A 25,748-nucleotide genomic window follows, 5' to 3' on the forward strand; every position below is an offset into this window, starting at 1 on the left:
CTAAACCAAACACAGGAAAATAAAACCTATTTCCCTTCCTTTCTTTTCCTTTCTTTTCCCTTCCTTTCCTTTACTAATAATGAACCAAATAGGGCCATAGCCAATGAACATGTACATTAAAATCATTCTCAATATTTATTAGATTTTCAATAAATGTTCAACAGGGTGCACAGTGCTCATTGAGTCATTGTGCACTCGAGTGTATAATCCAAATTACGCCAACCAACCGAATTTTTTTTAAAAAAAAATCAAATCGTTGTGCATATAGTATGTGCCGAACAATCGAAAATTCATCAATACATAAAACCCAAGAATTTCATTCACCTAAAATCAAACTTTTTAAGAGGGGATCAATCAATCCTAGGGTGTTAAACTATAGGCAAACTCAATTGTCAAATTACGCTCCAAAATCATAAAATACCCTTCTCCCTTAAGATAAACAACAAGAAGCATATGATAGCAAAATCGTAGCAACAAAATCGCTCGTTCCACACTTACAAAAGTTGAGTAATTAAAACCAATAAAATAGTTCAATAATCCACCTAGAAGAACCCTAAATTGGCAGTATTGACAATGAACTCAAAGATAGTGGGAATACAAACTTTTCTATAAGGCGGTCTTACACAAAAAACCACCTTAGTGTAATATAAGTTAAGCAATGGAACCAATTAGTTAAGCACTTGAACTTATTAGTTAAGCATTGAAACTGATTAGTTAAGCAAGGGAATTAATTAGTTAAGCAATTGAATCAATTAATTAAGCAATGTAACCAATTAGTTAAGAAATGGAACCAATTAGTTAAGCAACCAAAGTGGTCTTTCCGGTAAGGCGGTCTTACACAAAAGTTGCCGTAGTGTGAAACTAAAACCTATATTGTGCAATTGATATTCGATCGATGATTACAAAAAAAAAAATAAAGAATCTTACCTGAGAAGCTGCTTCCATGGAGGATAAAAAATATGATTTCAATTTTTCTGGTCTGATTTAAATTTTTCTGTTTTGATCTGAACTTTTTAAAGCTAAAAATAAACCATATTCTACAATAAAAAATAAAAAATAAAAGTTTACTTATAAAAATTGGCATGACATGATCTGATCTGGATTTTTTGATCTGATATGATACGAGGGTTTCTGAAATAAGCACTTACTAATTTGTGCCCGTACTAATGTACGGGACTTTTTAAAAAAAACTAAAAAGCTAGTGAAAAATTCAATCATGAAAACCTAATTAAAAGATTGTTGTGAGGGTCAAATTCAACGGAATAGATCCAAATTAAATTAGAAATTAACATTTATGAAAATATAATATTATCTACTTTCTTACATGTTTCTCATAACAATACATCTTTTACAAATGGCAAAAATCGAATATTGGCAAAGCACGTACTCCCTCCGTCCTTTAATACTCGCACCGCTTTCTTTTTTGGGTCGTGTCTTAATACTTGTACCGCTTCCATAAATGGAAATTTTTACCAATACTATATCATTTCTCACACTTAGCTACTAACCCACCTACACCCCTACTTCCTATAAAAAATCATTTAAAAATTCACACCCCCCACTCACCACTCACCACCCCTTACACATTTCCCACTAACTATATTAAAAAAATACCCCACTACCAACTAATACTCATTAAATTAAGAAGTCAATTCAAATGTATTAAACTCTACACCGGTCAAACCGGTGCCAGTATTAAGGGACGTGTGGAGTAGTAATATTGGTAATACAACAATACTTTTGGAAAATGTTTGGTTGACCATGAGGGTTGGCAACCCCTAAGAATACATCTCTATTATATAAGCCAGCTCCTGAGGTCATTTTTGTAAATTAACTTTTCGTGTCCCCCAGGCAATTTACGAATACACCCTCCCCGGTTTTACTTCTAATCTACCTTGCCAACCTAGGGTTCTTCCTCGCCATTCCCGTAGAGATGGTTTTCAACCGCACCCTCGCTCTTTCTCTCTCTACTCCATCTCCATCTCCATCTCCCTATCTCTTTCTTCCGATTTCTTCTACTTTTAAAAACCTTCTCCCCTCTTCGTTCTCTCCTCCGTCTCTCGCCGTCGCCTCCATCGAAAACCGCGACGGAGGAGATCGTAGTCGCCACCATTGTTCAAGTTCGTTGAAAAGACGACCTCCACATCGGAGCCACCGACGCAACGGAGTATCCTGCAGTTCCAATTCACCCTCCTCGAAATGCAAAGTAATTATCTCTTATTTTTAATTTTCTGGGTTTTATTTCAGTTTTAGGGTTTTAATTACAATTACAATTTTTTATTTCAGTTTTGTTGCAGGTTAAAAGTGATTGTAATTTGTTGATTTTTGCTCAGTTTCTTCATAAAGATTTCAGTTTGTTGATTATCTCCTTGATTTTCGATTGTAATTGATTTCAGTTTTGTTGCAGGACTTGAGAATGCGTAATTCAATAAGGGTGAGATTTCAATAATTTTGTTTAAATTTTCATTTTTTTTCCAATTGATTGTGGAGATTTTTTTTTTATTTGATGTGTTTTTTCCGATTTCATTTGACTTCCTTAACAGGCACAGGGTTTACAGGAGTATCAAAAGCTCCTTGACAATTTGAGCAAATCTCTATGAGTGTTTTTTTTCAATATTTGTTGGGTTTTTTAAATTTATTTTGCTTGATTTCTGTAATTTAAAATGGATACTTTCTATGTTTTACAGTGAGCAACCAGTTGTAGGTTTCAATCAAGTGGCAAATCATGCTCATCAGTTTAAGGGGAGTAGTTCTAGGTATTTCCTGACTCTCAATCTTGAATATTGTATTTCCGGGTTCCATATTTTTTTTGAGCTTTAAATCTGTATTTTGAATAAAAAAATGATGTGACTTTGTTTGCTATTGAATTAAAACCGATACAATTAAAATATGTGTCAAATTCTCGATTCCTTGCTCTCTGTTTTCTCCGGGTCTGAAGAGATGAATCAAGGTGTAGTGGTGGTGGGTGGTTTGGTGTTGGTGGGAACAAAGAAGGGAGTAGCGGTGGGAGCGAAGAGAATTTAATTCCGTCTCTCACATTTACCTGGGCTTGGAAAAGTTCTATTGTTTGTGGTCTTATGGCGTCTGTTGATTTAATTCTTGGATTATTTCCCGAATCATATAGTTTATGGATGTTAATCTATCATATGCTTGAAGGAAATAATGCCCTTGGTCCAAGTATGCATTCTATGTTAAGTCTAATAAATGCGGTTCAATATTAATTAACAAGTTAATAATTCAGTGAGATCAAGTGAGCTGAATGCCTAGCTAGAGGCCGCTTCAGTTCAAGTGGAATTAATGATATTAATCCACAGCTTACTCTTGACTGAACCCGTAGGGTCACACAAATAGTACGTAAACGGATCAAGTATTTAATGGCATTAAATACTCCATCTATGGATATTCGGAATCGACGGATCTTGGTTTCAGTGGGAGCTTAGATCGTCACAGGCAAGAAATGAATACTCCGGAAACGATGATATTGCCGGAAACGGAAATATAGATGGTATCGGAAATATAAATATTATCCAAGTCGTAGATGTTGCCGGAAACGGAAACATGGTACGTATCGGGAAATATTATCGGAAATGGAAATATTGCCGGAATCGGAAATATTGCCGGAAACGGAAATATTGTCAGAATCGAAAATATTATCGGAATCGGAAAATAATTCCGGAAACGGAAATATTAAATATTTGTTCGAAACGGAAATTAATTCCGGAATCGAAAATATTAAATATTGTTCGTATCGGAAATAAATTCCGGAATCGGGAATTTAATCGAAAGCGTATCGTACGAATAAGCATCGGACGAGGCCTGCCGGACGAGGGCCCGGCACGAAGCCAGGCCATCGCCCAGCAAGCCAAGCGCGCCACACGAACAGCCAAGGCCACGCCAGGCCCAGCGCAAGGCCAGGCCGTGGCAGCGCGCGCAGCGCGCGCAGCTGCGAGCAGTGGGCTGCGAGCATTGCTGCAGCTTGCGTGGGCTTGTAGCTCGCGTGGGCCGTGCGGCCGTGTGGGCTGTGCGCGGGCATGGCCTGCACGCTTGCGGGTCATGCTCGCGTAAGTGTTTGTGTTCGCATACGAAACCTAAAACGTGCAGAATTCGTTTAATGATTAAATTCCTAATTCTATTTGATAAATTAATTAAATAAGAGTTTTATTATAATTCTAATTTAATTAATTCGTATCCTAATAGGATTCCAATTCTCTTTCCATACCCCTATAAATATGTGGCCTGGGTTCACAATTTATAACGAGTTATTCAAGTATTCAAAGTGAGTTTTTGAGAGAAAAATTCAGTCACACATCTTGCTCAAAAGTGCCGGAAATTTATAGTACCTTAGGGGCGATTCTATTTGGTCAATCTTAAGGCGGATCCGGACGTGCTGTGGACTATCTACGGAGGGACGACACTTGGAGTCCTAAAGACTTGTTCTTGTTCGGTTCGGGCGCAGCTAGGGAAGGCACGCAACAAAGAGTATGCATCTAAACTATGCTATATGATTATGTGTAAATAATACGTAATCCTGGCTAAATGGTTTTTCCGCATGATTTATGAATTGTCATATGTATCATAACCTAACAGTGGTATCACGAGCCTCTTATTATTTTCATAATCTAAATTGCATGAACATGGTTAAATATTACAAATTTGCAAGAATTAAAAGGGGTGATTAATTTTCGTAATTGTTAATTAATTGCAAATTGCGTTTATTTAATTATACGTACGCAGTTTTTCGGCAGTTTCTTCGTTACTCATCCAAATCGAGTGATTTTTGTGTCAATTCCGCATGTAAAAGGCATTCTAAAATTTTGACAAAAATAGTAGTTTTCTGCCGAACCCAGAATTCTCAAATTCGAAGCCTAACTATGACTTTTCGAAGGTTTTAGTTTTTCGAATGCAAAATTTCGTAAATTTAAGATGTTAAATTAAATATTTGCGATTCTTGTTGATAAATCTTGAATTTTTGATTGACCTACTGTATATGTTTAACAAGTTTGAATGCCTAGCCTTGTTAATTATGCAATCTAATTTGTAATTATGATTAATTAGTTGAAAATTAGAATAATTTAGAATTAATTTGATTTTCATAATTAATTATAATTTAATTAGAAACCTATGATTAAAAACCACCATAAAAATTGTAAATTTATGATAAATTTTTAATTTTTATGACCTAGGCTTGAATCCATGATAATCGGAAATCAATTGAATAATAAATTTTCGATTTTTCGCCCTAAAATTATTTTAATATTAATTTATTAATTTTTCATTAATTTTAAATATAAATTTTAAATTTTTATGCGATTCGTTCATATAACTTGCACGCACAAAGCAATGGACGCTTCGTGTTACCCTTAAGGGGTGTTGTATAGTGCGGGCATGCGACGACGAGCAAGGGAGCTCGTCGCCCGTGCGGCACGAATGCAATGAGCAAGGGCATGGTGCACGAGCACAAGGCAGCAGCCCTGCCTTGTGTCGTGGGCCACGAGCTATGGACGAATGGGCATGGGCGAAGGCAAGGCACGGCAGTCGCGTGTGGGCAGCAAGCGAGCTGCGCCACAACGCGCACTGCCTCGCGCAAGCGCGCGCAGCGAGCGCAAGCTCGCGTGCCACGAGCGCTGCGCCCAGCGTCGATCGCGCGCAGCGAGCAATTGCTCGCGCACAGCGAGCGATGGCTCGCGCACAGCGAGCGATGGCTCGCGTGCATCAAGCGCTTTAGCGCGCGCAGCAAGCGCTGTCGAGCGCGCACAACGAGCGATGGCTCGCGTGCATCGAGCGCTGGCGCGCGCCCAGCGAGCACCAACTTGTGCGTTGGCTTGCGATGGGTAGATGCAGCAGCTATGCGACGAGCGCATGGGCTGCGCGCACATGGCCAGCGATGGCTGTGTGCGTGTGGCCCATGGGCGTGCGATGCGTAGGGTGTTTGCATTACGATTAGATCGTTTTGAATGTTTAATTTGAAATTTTCAGTTTACGTAATTTTAATTAATTTTAAAATTAATAATTTAAATTATTTTCTTGGATTTTAATTTTGAATATTGTAATTATAATAAATTTTATTTATTCTAATTATTTTACTAAAATTAAAATCATGAATTAATTTAAATACGACTGAAATCAAATTAAAATTTTTGGATTCAATTATAAATTTATATGGGCTTTAAATTTTAATTAAATTTGTATGTTTCCGGTTAGACTTGAAATACATTTTTATGTTTAAAATTAGTAAAGCATATGAATTTATTGGTTTAAGTGGGAGCGCTTTTTAGTCATAAACTCTTGATTAGGTCTACGAATCCTTAAGGTTAAAACAACTTGATTAGAATTAATAAGGACTGAATAATTGGTAGATTATTGGTGCCCTTGATTAATTGCTGCAAATGTTTACGTGATGCATAATGTGTTTTACTAACCAGCTATGTGGGCCATTCATGATAATGAATGGGTGAATGGTATATATTGTATATGTACTGTTTTGCAGGTTATGAAGTGACTAGTATGGCCCAAATAGGATAGAAAATATGGTCTGCGTACCATTAATTTGAATGTAATTGGTCTAAAGTACCAAAGTTGTTTTTCAATTCAAATATGGTCTGCGTACCATCAAATAGTTGTAATTAGTTTTAATTATAGCTTATCCTATTTGAAGAAAATGGTGCCTCCCACGGAGATTTTCAAGACGGACTTTGAAGTTAAAGCTTCAAGATGAAGTCGGGCCATACTAGATCACATTTATCTTATGCATGCTTTAAGTTATTTATTGTTTTAAATATGTCTAAATTATGCATAAGATTGTGGCTTGATTATGTTGCATGATTAAGGATTTTAGTTCACTTAAAAAATCTAACCAACATAGTAAGAGCCTTAAGTTCCAAACTTAAAAATTGAGTTAAAAGGTGCCATGCCAAAATATACACTTGCTTGGATATCCTTTACATCAATCTAGTAATAGTTTTCGCTCAGCGAGGTGTTACTTATTGGTCCTAAAGGGGCAAGGTACACAAATAATTGTGAGTACATGTTAGTTTTGGTGAAACTCAACGATGTAAGTAAGGAGTCCTTTTATGTCGTGGCAAAATCGATAGGTTTACCTAATAAGTTCTTAGACGTACCTATCAACCAAGAATAGTTTCTAGACTATTAGCAAAAGGCTTTTGCTTACCTAAGATGTTTTAGGATTAAGTCGACAAACTGTGCTTAGTTCTTCAATGATTTTAGGATCTTGGAATTATTTTATTCACACCTGCCGGAACACATAACCTGAATAAAATGCTTAATAAACATCGAATTATGCATGTATGCTAGAATTTAAGTTTATTAAGAGAAACTGTGAATGGTTATTTATTTGTTTATTCTTTTCAATTGTAGTTTTTAATATGGCAAACAACAATCCATTCAACATTCGATCAATTCTCGAAAAGGAGAAGTTGAACGGGAAAAACTTCCTTGACTGGCAAAGGAACTTGCAAATAGTTCTTATGCAGGAAGAAAAGGAGTATGTCCTAGATGAGGCGATGCCCGAAGCCGCAGGCGACGGGGTCACTCAGGCAGCCCTCAATCGTTGGATTGATGCCAACAAGGATGTGAAATGTCTAATGCTCGCCACCATGAGTGCGGATCTGCAGAAAACGTTCATCAACTCAGATGCTTTCACAATCATCAGTGAGTTGAAGAACATGTTCCAAGATCTGGCTCGAGTCGAAAGATTCGAGACTCATAGGCAAATTCTTGAGACCAAGCTTAAGAAAGGCGAGCCCGTAAGTCCACATGTTCTCAAAATGATTGGACTCATTGAGAATATGAGTCGGCTGGATCAGCAATTTTCTCAGGAAATGGCTATAGACACCATCCTCCATTCTCTTCATAGCGGGTATGATCAGTTCAAATTGAACTACAGTATGAATAGTCTGGACAAAACGCTCACTGAGCTTCACGGTATGCTGAAGACCGCTGAAAAGACGCTCAAAAGTGATAAGCAGGATGTGCTTATGGTGCGTGGGGGCAAGTTCAAGAAATCTGGAAAGAAAAGGAATGCTAAGAAAGGTGGCAACAAGGCCAGCCCAACTAAGCAAACTGGCGCCAAATCTGTAAAGAGGAAGGTCAGTCAACCCACTTCTGAATCCGAATGCTTCTACTGCAAGAAGAAGGGGCATTGGAAGAGAGATTGCTTGAAGCTAAAGGAAGATCAGAAGAACGGAACAGTCATTCCATCTTCAGGTATTTTCGTTATAGACTGTATACTTGCTAATTCAACTTCTTGGGTATTAGATACAGGTTGTGGCTCACACTTATGTTCCAATCCACAGGGACTAAGAAGAAGTAGAAAGTTAAGCAAGGGTGAAGTCGACCTACGAGTGGGAAATGGAGCACGGATTGCTGCATTAGCTGTAGGAACTTACTATTTGTCGTTGCCCTCTGGGCTAGTTTTGGAACTGGAAGAATGTTTCCATGTTCCAAGTCTTACTAAAAACATCATTTCAGTTTCTTGCTTAGATGCTAGGGGATTTTCCTTTTTAATAAAAGACAATAGTTGTTCGTTTTATTTTAAAGAGATGTTTTATGGATCTGCTAGATTAGTCAATGGACTTTATTTATTAGATCACGACAAACAAGTATATAACATAAATACCAAAAAGGCCAAAAAGGATGATTCATATCTCACCTATCTGTGGCATTGTCGATTAGGCCATATAAACTTGAAACGCATAGAAAGACTTCAAAAGGAAGGAATTCTAGAACCATTTGACTTAGAGGATTATGGTAAATGCGAATCATGTTTACTTGGCAAAATGACAAAGCAACCTTTCTCTAAAGTTGGAGAAAGAGCAAATGAACTATTGGGTTTAATCCATACAGATGTATGTGGACCAATGAGTACAAATGCTAGAGGTGGTTTCAGCTACTTTATCACTTTCACTGATGACTTCAGTAGATATGGTTATGTCTACCTAATGAAGCATAAGTCTGAATCCTTTGACAAATTCAAGGAATTTCAGAGTGAAGTAGAGAATCAATTAGGCAAGAAGATTAAGGCACTGCGGTCTGATAGAGGCGGTGAATATCTGAGCTATGAATTTGATGACCATCTGAAAGAATGTGGAATTCTATCAGAATTGACTCCTCCTGGAACACCACAATGGAACGGTGTGTCGGAACGGAGGAACAGAACCTTGCTAGACATGGTCAGGTCAATGATGGGTCAGGTCGAACTTCCATTAAAATTTTGGGGACATGCACTAAATACAGCTGCACTCACTATAAATAGAGCTCCGTCTAAAGCTGTCGAAAAGACTCCATACGAATTATGGTTTGGAAAGCCTCCAAATGTGTCTTTTCTTAAGATTTGGGGATGTGAAGTATACGTCAAACGATTAATTTCAGACAAACTTCATCCAAAATCTGACAAATGTATCCTTGTGGGCTATCCAAAGGAAACAAAGGGGTATTACTTCTACAATACATCTGAGAACAAGGTGTTTGTTGCTCGAGATGGTGTCTTTTTGGAGAAAGATCACATTTCCAAAATGACAAGTGGGAGAAAAGTAGACCTCGAAGAAATTCGAGTCGAACAACAAACTCTAGAGAATGCTCAAGATGACATTCAGGATGAAACTCAGAGATCTTTAGAAGAATCTAGTGAGAATCATGGTCAATCTAGAAATGTTACCCCGCGTAGATCGCAAAGATATAGATCTCAACCGGAAAGGTACTTAGGTATTTTGACGAACGAAAGCTATGACGTTCTATTACTTGAAAGTGATGAACCTGCGACTTACAAACAAGCTATGACGAGCCCTAGCTCCAAGCAATGGAAAGAAGCCATGCAATCTGAATTAGACTCCATGTCTGAAAACCAAGTATGGGATTTGGTCGATTTGCCAGATGGCTACCAAGCCATTGGAAGCAAATGGGTTTTCAAACTGAAAAAGGACAAGGATGGGAAACTTGAAGTTTTCAAAGCTATATTGGTTGCAAAAGGTTACAGGCAAGTCCACGGTGTGGATTACGATGAAACCTTTTCACCAGTTGCAATGCTAAAGTCTATTCGGATAATGTTAGCAATCGCTGCATATTACGATTACGAAATATGGCAGATGGATGTCAAAACTGCTTTCTTAAACGGCGTTTTAACAGAAACTGTGTTTATGACACAGCCTGAAGGTTTTGAGGATCCAAAGAATGCTAAAAAGGTATGCAAGCTAAAGAAGTCAATCTACGGATTGAAGCAGGCATCCAGGAGCTGGAATATACGTTTTGATGAAGCAGTCAGTGACTTTGGTTTCATCAAGAACGCGGACGAATCTTGTGTATACAAGAAGGTCAGTGGGAGCAAAATTGCTTTCCTAGTATTATATGTCGACGACATATTACTTATCGGAAATGACATTCCTATGTTGAACTCTGTCAAGATTTGGCTTGGGAAATGTTTTTCGATGAAAGATCTAGGAGAAGCACAGTACATATTGGGCATCAAGATTTACAGAGATAGATCTAAAAAGATGATTGGACTTAGTCAAAGCACTTATATCAATAAGGTGCTTGATAGGTTCAAGATGGCGGACTCCAAGCGAGGCTACCTACCCATGTCTCATGGAATGACTCTAAGCAAGACTCAGTGCCAAAAAACACTTGATGAGCGTAGACGAATGAATGGGATTCCATATGCATCATTGATTGGTTCAATAATGTATGCTATGATATGTACACGCCCGGATGTTGCGTACGCACTCAGTGCTACGAGCAGATACCAGTCAGACCCAGGAGAGGCGCATTGGACTGCTGCCAAGAACATTCTGAAGTACCTGAAAAGGCACAAAGATGACTTTCCTGGTCTATGGTGGAGATGATGAATTAATTGTTAAAGGCTATACGGACGCAAGTTTCCAAAACGACAAAGATGATTTCAGATCACAGTCTGGGTTTGTCTTCTGCCTCAACGGAGGAGCAGTAAGCTGGAAAAGTGCTAAGCAAAGCACCATTGCGGATTCTACAACTGAAGCGGAGTACATTGCTGCACATGAAGCAGCAAAGGAAGCTATATGGCTAACGAAGTTCATAGGTGAACTCGGTGTAGTCCCCTCCATTAAAGGACCAATAGCCCTGTATTGTGATAATAACGGAGCTATTGCACAGGCAAAGGAGCCTAGACACCACCAGAGAGTCAAGCATGTACTTCGTAGATTTCACCTTCTACGAGAGTTCGTTGAAAGAAAAGAAGTCGAGATAAGCAAAATTGGTACTGATGACAACATATCATATCCATTAACTAAACCTCTGCCGCAGGCGAAGCACAACTCGCACACTGCAGCTATGGGAATCAAGCATATTGGAGAATGGCTTTGATGTCTCTGTTTAATGTTTTAAAGTTTTAGAGTTTAAATCTTTGTAAAACATTATTGGTTAATCATTCACAATAAATGAAAAGAATTCATTTTTCCATTTAATTTGTGGTTTATTAAATGATGAGTCCCTTCAATTTGACGATATATTCAAGATAGACTGTCAGGACCAGTCCTGTGACTAAGAAATGTCTATCAAGTGAACTTGAATGTCAAAGGTTGAAAATGGTCCCTAGTCGGAGTTTTCTATAAAATTGGACGCATAGAAAACGTTAGACGATTAGAATGCAAGATGACTAGTAGTTCTGTTTCTTGAACTATGTGGACATGGCAATGTCATAATCATTTGCATAGATGCTTACTTTGGGAAGACTAGTATCGGACAAGACCTATGAAACTTTACTGTAAGAGATGAAAATCTGTCATAAGTAAATTTCATTAAAATTATTAGACACTAAATCCTCAATACCTGAGTGATTTGAGATTACTTGTTTGAGAACTGGTTGCTTTGACGTTGACCAACCGTCGCACCGTAAAAGGAGGCTATAAAGGCAACGCTCAGGTAATCACCTATCAAACGAAGTCTAATCTCAAGATCACAAGATTGGGATTGTCCTCCCATAAATCGGGATGAGATGCTTAAAAGTTGTACAAGGCCACTCGGAGAGCTAGAAACTGTGAAATGCATGGCCGTGCTCGGATGAATCATAGGCTATGATTATCTGTTTATTTGATCAGTTGAACTCTGAAACCGAGGAACACCTCTGGACATAATAAGGATGACAACTCTTACCTTATGTTCAAGAGCAAGCATCGAGCGACAAAGGAATTAGGAAATGCACACTTGTCCCTAAGGACAAGTGGGAGACTGAAGGAAATAATGCCCTTGGTCCAAGTATGCATTCTATGTTAAGTCTAATAAATGCGGTTCAGTATTAATTAACAAGTTAATAATTCAGTGAGATCAAGTGAGCTGAATGCCTAGCTAGAGGCCGCTTCAGTTCAAGTGGAATTAATGATATTAATCCACAGCTTACTCTTGACTGAACCCGTAGGGTCACACAAATAGTACGTAAACGGATCAAGTATTTAATGGCATTAAATACTCCATCTATGGATATTCGGAATCGACGGATCTTGGTTTGAGTGGGAGCTGAGATCGTCACAGGCAAGAAATGAATACTCCGGAAACGATGATATTGCCGGAAACGGAAATATGGATCGTATCGGAAATATAAATATTATCCAAGTCGTAGATGTTGCCGGAAACGGAAACATGGTACGTATCGGGAAATATTATCGGAAATGGAAGTATTGCCGGAATCGGAAATATTGCCGGAAACGGAAATATTGTCAGAATCGGAAATATTATCGGAATCGGAAAATAATTCCGGAAACGGAAATATTAAATATTTGTTCGAAACGGAAATTAATTCCGGAATCGAAAATATTAAATATTGTTCGTATCGGAAATAAATTCCGGAATCGGGAATTTAATCGGAAGCGTATCGTACGAATAAGCATCGGACGAGGCCTGCCGGACGAGGGCCCAGCACGAAGCCAGGCCATCGCCCAGCAAGCCAAGCGCGCCACACGAACAGCCAAAGCCACGCCAGGCCCAGCGCAAGGCCAGGCCCAGCAGGCAGTGGCAGCGCGCGCAGCGCGCGCAGCTGCGAGCAGTGGGCTGCGAGCATTGCTGCAGCTCGCGTGGGCTTGTAGCTCGCGTGGGCCGTGCGGCCGTGTGGGCTGTACGCGGGCATGGCCTGCACGCTTGCGGGTCATGCTCGCGTAAGTGTTTTTGTTCGCATACGAAACCTAAAACGTGCAGAATTCGTTTAATGATTAAATTCCTAATTCTATTTGATAAATTAATTAAATAAGAGTTTTATTATAATTCTAATTTAATTAATTCGTATCCTAATAGGATTCCAATTCTCTTTCCATACCCCTATAAATATGTAGCCTGGGTTCACAATTTATAACGAGTTATTCAAGTATTCAAAGTGAGTTTTTGAGAGAAAAATTTGAAGGAAATAATGCCCTTGGTCCAAGTATGCATTCTATGATAAGTCTAATAAATGCGGTTCAGTATTAATTAACAAGTTAATAATTCAGTGAGATCAAGTGAGCTGAATGCCTAGCTAGAGGCCGCTTCAGTTCAAGTGGAATTAATAATATTAATCCACAGCTTACTCTTGACTGAACCCGTAGGGTCACACAAATAGTACGTAAACGGATCAAGTATTTAATGGCATTAAATACTCCATCTATGGATATTCGGAATCGACGGATCTTGGTTTCAGTGGGAGCTGAGATCGTCACAGGCAAGAAATGAATACTCCGGAAACGATGATATTGCCGGAAACGGAAATATGGATCGTATCGGAAATATAAATATTATCCAAGTCGTAGATGTTGCCGGAAACGGAAACATGGTACGTATCGGAAAATATTATCGGAAATGGAAATATTGCCAGAATCGGAAATATTGCCGGAAACGGAAATATTGTCAGAATCGGAAATATTATCGGAATCGGAAAATAATTCCGGAAACGGAAATATTAAATATTTGTTCGAAACGGAAATTGATTCCGGAATCGGAAATATTAAATATTGTTCGTATCGGAAATGAATTCCGGAACCGGGAATTTAATCGGAAGCGTATCGTACGAATTAGCATCGGACGAGGCCTGCCGGACGAAGGCCCAGCACGAAGTTGGGCCATCGCCCAGCAAGCCAAAACGCGCGCCCAGCCAAACGTGCGCCCAGCCAAACGAGCGCCGAGCCAAGGCAGCGCCCAGGCCCACCGCAAGGCAGGCCCAGCGCGCGCCAAGGCCATGGCCTCGCTGCGTGGGCTGCTGCTCGCACGCACACGCATGGGCGGCCCATCGTGGCTGCCGTGTGTGTGTGTGAGTTTGTGTTCATGCACGATTCCTAAAACGTGCAGAGTTCGGTTAATGATTAAATTCCTAATTCTATTTGATAAATTAATTAATTAGAGTTCTTGTAGGATTCTAGGTTTAATTAATTCGTATCCTAATAGGATTCCAATTCTCTTTCCATACCCCTATAAATATGTGGCCTGGGTTCACAATTTATAACGAGTTTTCAAGTATTCAAAGTGAGTTTTTGAGAGAAAAATTCAGTCACACATCTTGCTCAAAAGTGCCGAAAATTCTAGTACCTTAAGGGCGATTCTAGTTGGTCAATCTTAAGGCGGATCCGGACGTGCTGTGGACTATCTACGGAGGGACGACACTTGGAGTCCTAAAGACTTGTTCTTGTTCGGTTCGGGCGCAGCTAGGGAGGGCACGCAACAAAGAGTATGCATCTAAATTATGCTATATGATTATGTGTAAATAATATGTATTCCTGGGTTAATGGTTGTTTCCGCATGATTTATGTAATATCATATGTATCATAACCTAACAGTGGTATCTCGAGCCCCTTATTATTTTCATAATCTAAATTGCATGAACATGGTTAAATATTACAAATTTGCAAGAATTAAAAGGGGTGATTAATTTTCGTAATTGTTAATTAATTGCAAATTGCGTTTATTTAATTATACGTACGCAGTTTTTCGGCAGTTTCTTCGTTACTCATCCAAATCGAGTGATTTTTGTGTCAATTCCGCATGTAAAAGGCATTCTAAAAGTTAACTATGACTTTTCGAAGGTTTTAGTTTTTCGAATGCAAAATTTCGTAAATTTAAGATGTTAAATTAAATATTTGCGATTCTTGTTGATAAATCTTGAATTTTTGATTGACCTACTGTATATGTTTAACAAGTTTGAATGCCTAGCCTTGTTAATTATGCAATCTAATTTGTAATTATGATTAATTTGTTGAAAATTAGAATAATTTAGAATTAATTTGATTTTCATAATTAATTATAATTTAATTAGAAACCTATGATTAAAAACCACCATGAAAATTGTATATTTATGATAAATTTTAAATTTTTATGACCTATGCTTGAATCCATGACAATCGGAAATCAATTGAATAATAAATTTTCGATTTTTCGCCCTAAAATTATGAAATTAATATTATTTATTAATTTGTCATTAATTTTAAATATAAATTTTAAATTTTTATGCGATTCGTTCATATAACTTGCACGCACAAAGCAATGGACGCTTCGTGTTACCCTTAAGGGGTGTTGTATAGTGCGGGCATGCGACGACGAGCAAGAGAGCTCGTCGCCCGTGCGGCACGAATGCAATGAGCAAGGGCGTGGTGCACGAGCACAAGGCAGCAGCCCTGCCTTGTGTCGTGGGCCACGAGCTATGAACAAATGGGCATGGGCGAAAGACAAGCCAAGGCAGTCGCGTGTGGGCAGCAAGCGAGCTGCGCCACAACGCGCACTGCCACGCGCAAGAGCGCGCAGCCTTGCGCGCAGCGAGCGCTGCGCCCAGCGTTGCTCGCGCGCACAGCGAGCGATGGCTCGCGCGCACAGCGAGCGATGGCTCGCGCGCACAAGCGAGCGAGGGCTCGCGCGCACAGCGAGCGGTGGAGCGCGCGCAGCGAGCGCTGGCGAGCGCGCACAGCGAGCGATGGCTCGCGTGCGTCGAGCGCTGGCGCGCGCGCAGCGAGCACCACAGCGTGCGATGGCTTGCGATGGAAGATGCAGCAGCTATGCGACGAGCGCATGGGCTGCGCGCACATGGCCAGCAATGGTTGTGTGCGTGCGGCCCATGGGCGTGCAATGCGTAGGGTGTTTGCGTTACGATTAGATCGTTTTGAATGTTTAATTTGAAATTTTCAGTTTACGTAATTTTAATTAATTTTAAAATTAATAATTTAAATTATTTTCTAGGATTTTAATTTTGAATATTGTAATTATAATAAATTTTATTTATTCTAATTATTTTACTAAAATTAAAATCATGAATTAATTTAAATACGACTGAAATTAAATTAAACTTTTTGGATTCAATTATAAATTCATTTGAGCTTTAAATTTTAATTAAATTTGTATGTTTCCGGTTAGACTAGAAATACATTTTTATGTTTAAAATTAGTAAAGCATATAAATTTATTGGTTTAAGTGGGAGCGCTTTTTAGTCATAAACTCTTGATTAGGTCTACAAATCCTTAAGGTAAAAACAACTTGATTAGAATTAATAAGGACTGAATAATTGGTAGATTATTGGTGCCCTTGATTAATTGCTGCAAATGTTTACGTGATGCATAATGTGTTTTACTAACCAGCTATGTGGGCCATTCATGATAATGAATGGGTGAATGGTATATATTGTATATGTACTGTTTTGCAGGTTATGAAGTGACTAGTATGGCCCAAATAGGATAGAAAATATGGTCTGCGTACCATTAATTTGAATGTAATGGTCTAAAGTACCAAAGTTATTTTTCAATTCAAATATGGTCTGCGTACCATCAAATAGTTGTAATTAGTTATAGCTTATCCTATTTGAAGAAAATGGTGCCTCCCACGGAGATTTTCAAGACGGACTTTGAAGTCAAAGCTTCAAGATGAAGTCGGGCCATACTAGATCACATTTATCTTATGCATGTTTTAAGTTATTTATTGCTTTTAAATATGTCTTAAAATGCATGAGATCAAAAGCTTGATTATGTTGCATGATTAAGGATTTTAGTTCACTTAAAATCTAACCAACATAGTAAGAGCCTTAAGTTCCAAACTTAAAAATTGAGTTAAAAGGTGCCATGCCAAAATATACACTTGCTTGGATATCCTTTACATCAATCTAGTAATAGTTTTCGCTCAGCGAGGTGTTACTTATTGGTCCTAAAGGGGCAAGGTACACAAATAATTGTGAGTACATGTTAGTTTTGGTGAAACTCAACGATATAAGTAAGGAGTCCTTTTATGTCGTGGCAAAATCGATAGGTTTACCTAATAAGTTCTTAGACGTACCTATCAACCAAGAATAGTTTCTAGACTATTAGCAAAAGGCTTTTGCTTACCTAAGATGTTCTAGGATTAAGTCGACAAACTGTGCTTAGTTCTTCAATGATTTTAGGATCTTGGAATCATTTTATTCACACCTGCCGGAACAAATAACTTGAATAAAATGCTTAATAAACATTGAATTATGCATGTATGCTAGAATTTAAGTTTATTAAGAGAAACTGTGAATGGTTATTTATTTGTTTATTCTTTTCAATTGTAGTTTTAATATGGCAAACAACAATTCATTCAACATTCGATCAATTCTCGAAAAGGAGAAGTTGAACGGGAAAAACTTCCTTGACTGGCAAAGGAACTTGCAAATAGTTCTTATGCAGGAAGAAAAGGAGTATGTCCTAGATGAGGCGATGCCCGAAGCTGCAGGCGACGGCGTCACTCAGGCAGCCCTCAATCGTTGGATTGATGCCAACAAGGATGTGAAATGTCTAATGCTCGCCACCATGAGTGCGGATCTGCAGAAAACGTTCATCAACTCAGATGCTTTCACAATCATCAGTGAGTTGAAGAACATGTTCCAAGATCTGGCTCGAGTCGAAAGATTCGAGACTCATAGGCAAATTCTTGAGACCAAGCTTAAGAAAGGCGAGCCCGTAAGTCCACATGTTCTCAAAATGATTGGACTCATTGAGAATATGAGTCGGCTGGATCAGCAATTTTCTCAGGAAATGGCTATAGACACCATCCTCCATTCTCTTCATAGCGGGTATGATCAGTTCAAACTGAACTACAGTATGAATAGTCTGGACAAAACGCTCACTGAGCTTCACGGTATGCTGAAGACCGCTGAAAAGACGCTCAAAAGTGATAAGCAGGATGTGCTTATGGTGCGTGGGGGCAAGTTCAAGAAATCTGGAAAGAAGAGGAATGCTAAGAAAGGTGGCAACAAGGCCAGCCCAACTAAGCAAACTGGCGCCAAATCTGCAAAGAGGAAGGTCAGTCAACCCACTTCTGAATCCGAATGCTTCTACTGCAAGAAGAAGGGGCATTGGAAGAGAGATTGCTTGAAGCTAAAGGAAGATCAGAAGAACGGAACAGTCGTTCCATCTTCAGGTATTTTCGTTATAGACTGTATACTTGCTAATTCAACTTCTTGGGTATTAGATACAGGTTGTGGCTCACACTTATGTTCCAATCCACAGGGACTAAGAAGAAGTAGAAAGTTAAGCAAGGGTGAAGTCGACCTACGAGTGGGAAATGGAGCACGGATTGCTGCATTAGCTGTAGGAACTTACTATTTGTCGTTGCCCTCTGGGCTAGTTTTGGAACTGGAAGAATGTTTCCATGTTCCAAGTCTTACTAAAAACATCATTTCAGTTTCTTGCTTAGATGCTAAGGGATTTTCCTTTTTAATAAAAGACAATAGTTGTTCGTTTTATTTTAAAGAGATGTTTTATGGATCTGCTAGATTAGTCAATGGACTTTATTTATTAGATCACGACAAACAAGTATATAACATAAATACCAAAAAGGCCAAAAAGGATGATTCAGATCTCACCTATCTGTGGCATTGTCGATTAGGCCATATAAACTTGAAACGCTTAGAAAGACTTCAAAAGGAAGGAATTCTAGAACCATTTGACTTAGAGGATTATGGTAAATGCAAATCATGTTTACTTGGCAAAATGACAAAGCAACCTTTCTCTAAAGTTGGAGAAAGAGCAAGTGAACTATTGGGTTTAATCCATACAGATGTATGTGGACCAATGAGTACAAATGCTAGAGGTGGTTTCAGCTACTTTATCACTTTCACTGATGACTTCAGTAGGTATGGTTATGTCTACCTAATGAAGCATAAGTCTGAATCCTTTGACAAATTCAAGGAATTTCAGAGTGAAGTAGAGAATCAATTAGGCAAGAAGATTAAGGCGCTGCGGTCTGATAGAGGCGGTGAATATCTGAGCTATGAATTTGATGACCATCTGAAAGAATGTGGAATTCTATCAGAATTGACTCCTCCTGGAACACCACAATGGAACGGTGTGTCGGAACGGAGGAATAGAACCTTGCTAGACATGGTCAGGTCAATGATGGGTCAGGCCGAACTTCCATTAGAATTTTGGGGACATGCACTAAACACAGCTGCACTCACTATAAATAGAGCTCCGTCTAAAGCTGTCGAAAAGACTCCATACGAATTATGGTTTGGAAAACCTCCAAATGTGTCTTTTCTTAAGATTTGGGGATGTGAAGTATACGTCAAACGATTAATTTCAGACAAACTTCATCCAAAATCTGACAAATGTATCCTTGTGGGCTATCCAAAGGAAACAAAGGGGTATTACTTCTACAATACATCTGAGAACAAGGTGTTTGTTGCTCGAGATGGTGTCTTTTTGGAGAAAGATCACATTTCCAAAATGACAAGTGGGAGAAAAGTAGACCTCGAAGAAATTCGAGTCGAACAACAAACTCTAGAGAATGCTCAAGTAGACATTCAGGATGAAACTCAGAGATCTTTAGAAGAATCTGGTGAAAATCATGGTCAATCTAGAAATGTTACCCCGCGTAGATCGCAAAGATATAGATCTCAACCGGAAAGGTACTTAGGTATTTTGACAAACGAGAGCTATGACGTTCTATTACTTGAAAGTGATGAACCTGCGACTTACAAACAAGCTATGACGAGCCCTAGCTCCAAGCAATGGCAAGAAGCCATGCAATCTGAATTAGACTCCATGTCTGAAAACCAAGTATGGGATTTGGTCGATTTGCCAGATGGCTACCAAGCCATTGGAAGCAAATGGGTTTTCAAACTGAAAAAGGACAAGGATGGGAAACTTGAAGTTTTCAAAGCTAGATTGGTTGCAAAAGGTTACAGGCAAGTCCACGGTGTGGATTACGATGAAACTTTTTCACCAGTTGCAATGCTAAAGTCTATTCGGATAATGTTAGCAATCGCTGCATATTACGATTACGAAATATGGCAGATGGATGTCAAAACTGCTTTCTTAAACGGCGTTTTAACAGAAACTGTGTTTATGACACAGCCTGAAGGTTTTGAGGATCCAAAGAATGCTAAAAAGGTATGCAAGCTAAAGAAGTCAATCTACGGATTGAAGCAGGCATCCAGGAGCTGGAATATACGTTTTGATGAAGCAGTCAGTGACTTTGGTTTCATCAAGAACGCAGACGAATCTTGTGTATACAAGAAGGTCAGTGGGAGAAAAATTGCTTTCCTAGTATTATATGTCGACGACATATTACTTATCGGAAATGACATTCCTATGTTGAACTCTGTCAAGATTTGGCTTGGGAAATGTTTTTCGATGAAGGATCTGGGAGAAGCACAGTACATATTGGGCATCAAGATTTACAGAGATAGATCTAAAAAGATGATTGGACTTAGTCAAAGCACTTATATCAAAAAGGTGCTTGATAGGTTCAAGATGGCGCACTCCAAGCAAGGCTACCTACCCATGTCTCATGGAATGACTCTAAGCAAGACTCAGTGCCCAAAAACACTTGATGAGCGTAGACGAATGAATGGGATTCCATATGCATCATTGATTGGTTCAATAATGTATGCTATGATATGTACACGCCCGGATGTTGCGTACGCACTCAGTGCTACGAGCAGATACCAGTCAGACCCAGGAGAGGCGCATTGGACTGCTGCCAAGAACATTCTGAAGTACCTGAAAAGGCACAAAGATGACTTCCTGGTCTATGGTGGAGATGATGAATTAATTGTTAAAGGCTATACGGACGCAAGTTTCCAAACCGACAAAGATGATTTCAGATCACAGTCTGGGTTTGTCTTCTGCCTCAACGGAGGAGCAGTAAGCTGGAAAAGTGCTAAGCAAAGCACCATTGCGGATTCTACAACTGAAGCGGAGTACATTGCTGCACATGAAGCAGCAAAGGAAGCTATATGGCTAAGGAAGTTCATAGGTGAACTTGGTGTAGTCCCCTCCATTAAAGGACCAATAGCCCTGTATTGTGACAATAACGGAGCTATTGCACAGGCAAAAGAGCCTAGACACCACCAGAGAGTCAAGCATGTACTTCGTAGATTTCACCTTCTACGAGAGTTCGTTGAAAGAAAAGAAGTCGAGATAAGCAAAATTGGAACTGATGACAACATATCAGATCCATTGACTAAACCTCTACCGCAGGCGAAGCACAACTCGCACACTGCAGCTATGGGAATCAAGCATATTGGAGAATGGCTTTGATGTCTCTGTTTAATGTTTTAAAGTTTTAGAGTTTAAATCTTTGTAAAACATTATTGGTTAATCATTCACAATAAATGAAAAGAATTCATTTTTCCATTTAATTTGTGGTTTATTAAATGATGAGTCCCTTCAATTTGACGATATATTCAAGATAGACTGTCAGGACCAGTCCTGTGACTAAGAAATGTCTATCAAGTGAACTTGAATGTCAAAGGTTGAAAATGGTCCCTAGTCGGAGTTTTCTATAAAATTGGACGCATAGAAAACGTTAGACGATTAGAATGCAAGATGACTAGTAGTTCTGTTTCTTGAACTATGTAGACATGACAATGTCATAATCATTTTCATAGATACTTACTTTGGGAAGACTAGTATCGGACAAGACCTATGAAACTTTACTGTAAGAGATGAAAATCTGTCATAAGTAAATTTCATTAAATTATTAGACACTAAATCCTCAATACCTGAGTGATTTGAGATTACTTGTTTGAGAACTGGTTGCTTTGACGTTGACCAACCGTCGCACCGTAAAAGGAGGCTATAAAGGCAACGCTCAGGTAATCACCTATCAAACGAAGTCTAATCTCAAGATCGCAAGATTGGGATTGTCCTCCCATAAATCGGGATGAGATGCTTAAAAGTTGTACAAGGCCACTCGGAGAGCTAGAAACTGTGAAATGCATGGCCGTGCTCGGATGAATCATAGGCTATGATTATCTGTTTATTTGATCAGTTGAACTCTGAAACCGAGGAACACCTCTGGACATAATAAGGATGACAACTCTTACCTTATGTTCAAGAGCAAGCATCGAGCGACAAAGGAATTAGGAAATGCACACTTGTCCCTAAGGACAAGTGGGAGACTGAAGAAAATAATGCCCTTGGTCCAAGTATGCATTCTATGATAAGTCTAATAAATGCGGTTCAGTATTAATTAACAAGTTAATAATTCAGTGAGATCAAGTGAGCTGAATGCCTAGCTAGAGGCCGCTTCAGTTCAAGTGGAATTAATAATATTAATCCACAGCTTACTCTTGACTGAACCCGTAGGGTCACACAAATAGTACGTAAACGGATCAAGTATTTAATGGCATTAAATACTCCATCTATGGATATTCGGAATCGACGGATCTTGGTTTCAGTGGGAGCTGAGATCGTCACAGGCAAGAAATGAATACTCCGGAAACGATGATATTGCCGGAAACGGAAATATGGATCGTATCGGAAATATAAATATTATCCAAGTCGTAGATGTTGCCGGAAACGGAAACATGGTACGTATCGGAAAATATTATCGGAAATGGAAATATTGCCAGAATCGGAAATATTGCCGGAAACGGAAATATTTTCAGAATCGGAAATATTATCGGAATCGGAAAATAATTCCGGAAACGGAAATATTAAATATTTGTTCGAAACGGAAATTGATTCCGGAATCGGAAATATTAAATATTGTTCGTATCGGAAATGAATTCCGGAACCGGGAATTTAATCGGAAGCGTATCGTACGAATTAGCATCGGACGAGGCCTGCCGGACGAAGGCCCAGCACGAAGTTGGGCCATCGCCCAGCAAGCCAAAACGCGCGCCCAGCCAAACGCGCGCCTAGCCAAACGAGCGCCCAGCCAAGGCAGCGCCCAGGCCCACCGCAAGGCAGGCCCAGCGCGCGCCAAGGCCATGGCCTCGCTGCGTGGGCTGCTGCTCGCACGCACACGCATGGGCGGCCCATCGTGGCTGCCGTGTGTGTGTGTGAGTTTGTGTTCATGCACGATTCCTAAAACGTGCAGAGTTCGGTTAATGATTAAATTCCTAATTCTATTTGATAAATTAATTAATTAGAGTTCTTGTAGGATTCTAGGTTTAATTAATTCGTATCCTAATAGGATTCCAATTCTCTTTCCATACCCCTATAAATATGTGGCCTGGGTTCACAATTTATAACGAGTTTTCAAGTATTCAAAGTGAGTTTTTGAGAGAAAAATTCAGTCACACATCTTGCTCAAAAGTGCCGAAAATTCTAGTACCTTAAGGGCGATTCTAGTTGGTCAATCTTAAGGCGGATCCGGACGTGCTGTGGACTATCTACGGAGGGACGACACTTGGAGTCCTAAAGACTTGTTCTTGTTCGGTTCGGGCGCAGCTAGGGAGGGCACGCAACAAAGAGTATGCATCTAAATTATGCTATATGATTATGTGTAAATAATATGTATTCCTGGGTTAATGGTTGTTTCCGCATGATTTATGTAATATCATATGTATCATAACCTAACAAAATTCAGTCACACATCTTGCTCAAAAGTGCCGAAAATTTATAGTACCTTAGGGGCGATTCTAGTTGGTCAATCTTAAGGCGGATCCGGACGTGCTGTGGACTATCTACGGAGGGACGACACTTGGAGTCCTAAAGACTTGTTCTTGTTCGGTTCGGGCGCAGCTAGGGAAGGCACGCAACAAAGAGTATGCATCTAAACTATGCTATATGATTATGTGTAAATAATATGTATTCCTGGCTAAATGGTTTTTTCGCATGATTTATGAATTGTCATATGTATCATAACCTAACAATGCTGTCATTGTATGTTCAGATCATATAGTCCTCATTGTTATATGCCAATTTTTTTTCTGCAGCCTTAAGCCTTTTTTTTTAAAAAAAATTATACCCGGATGAGTTTTACTAGGTGATGCAATTGTACAAAATGGGGCAACAAGCATGGTTGGGCAGTGCGTCATTCAGCTTGCACGAATTCATGGTGTCCATAGCATCAACATCATTAGAGACAGGTGCGAGTCACAAAATCAAATCTGAGCTGTAACGATGAAGGTTATCAAATCTGTAGTTGTTTTTCTGTTGCATAAAATTTCTAGGTTTTGTGTAATTGCTGATTAAATTTTGTTTTTTTTACCAAAGCAAAAAAGTGGAAACCGGGTGTTGGATTTAGTGTCAGAAACCTCCTAAAGGTGAGGTCTTTAGCTGGTTTTTTGGATAATTAATACTTAATATTGTTGCTTTTGGATAATTAATGCTTAATTACAACTTTTAAAATTCTTGGTTTTGTGTGTTTGAGCAGAAAAGTTGTTTTTCTTTGATTTTTTTAGAAAATTTCCAAATCAATTTTGTAGGATTTAGTATATTACCAGCCTTATATGCTAAATCTAGGTTGATACAAGAATGAGAATCTCAGTAATTAAGTCTGATATGCAACGTCTCTTATGCAATACCTTCTTATTATGATATTATGAGATTATCAATAAATAGGTACGATTAAGCTTTTGGCATATGTGGATTCTTTATATAAAAGTTAAACCCTGTATAAGGTAGCACTAGTGGAAAAAGGCTTATTTGCATCCCCGCATTTGCCACGCCATTCTGAACATGTGACGCAAATGACAAATTTTAGCATAAAATTTAGTCATTTGCGTCGCAGCTTTGTTAAACTGCGACGCAAATGACTCTAGGATGCCCCCCAGAGTCATTTGCGTCGCAGATTAGTAAAAATGCGACGCAATTAACTCAATCAAGTGCGTCGCAGATTTACTAATCTGCGACGCAAATGACTCTGGGGGCATCCTAGAGTCATTTGCGTCGCAGTTTAGTAATTCTGCGACGCAAATGATGTTTTGAATTTTTCTAAAATTTAATTTTGTTGGCGCTAGCTCTCCAATGCGATATTCCACAGCGACCTAAATTGAAACCCAATTGCAAAAGCTTCACCCCTCACTGCTTCAATTTCTTCCTCCAACTTCCTCGGCCTTCCTCGTCCTCCGCCGTCAACCTCGTCCTCCGCCGTCAACCTCCGTCTTCCTCGACCTGCTGTTCGTCTTCCTGCCGCGTCAACCTCCTCTTCGCACAGCTCATTGTCCTCCAACTTCCTGCTCGTCGCCGCCCCCTGATCGTCGTTCAACCCCCGGCCTCTTCACAGGTCACTGTCGCCGCTGCTTGCTAACGCCGTCGGCTGCCACGCCGCTGGCCCTCCTCTCTTCAATTGCTCCATCGATTAATTCGGTACATTTAAATTTTATTTTGTGGATATTATTTAATTGAATTTTAATTGTGCATTTTAATTATAATTGTGGATATTATGTTTGAATTTTAATGGTACATTTTAGTTGAATTTTAAGATTGAATTTTAATTGTGGATATTATTTAATTGAATTTTAATTGTGCACATTTAAGATTTAGGTTTTGTTGAATTTTAATTGTAGTTTTTGATGAATTGTAATAGTTGGTTTTGTTGAAATTATTTGTTTATTACAATTAGGTTTTGTTGAA

The 25,748-nt window shown here is 39.1% G+C and overlaps 1 long non-coding RNA gene across 2 annotated transcripts; it reads left to right on the top strand.

The window, feature by feature from the left end:
• Positions 1–1,867: 1,867 nt before the first annotated feature.
• Positions 1,868–24,781, top strand: LOC110797622 (uncharacterized). 2 transcript variants are annotated; one of them, XR_008923178.1, is made up of 4 exons: positions 1,868–2,206; positions 2,408–2,434; positions 2,544–2,756; positions 24,107–24,781. It is a non-coding gene; the product is annotated as an uncharacterized lncRNA (long non-coding RNA). The 2 variants fall into 2 exon arrangements; XR_008923176.1 differs by having other exon boundaries at positions 1,870–2,206; positions 24,157–24,781.
• Positions 24,782–25,748: the final 967 nt, after the last annotated feature.

This window comes from Spinacia oleracea, chromosome 6, assembly GCF_020520425.1.
Source record: "Spinacia oleracea cultivar Varoflay chromosome 6, BTI_SOV_V1, whole genome shotgun sequence".
NCBI lineage: Eukaryota > Viridiplantae > Streptophyta > Magnoliopsida > Caryophyllales > Amaranthaceae > Spinacia > Spinacia oleracea.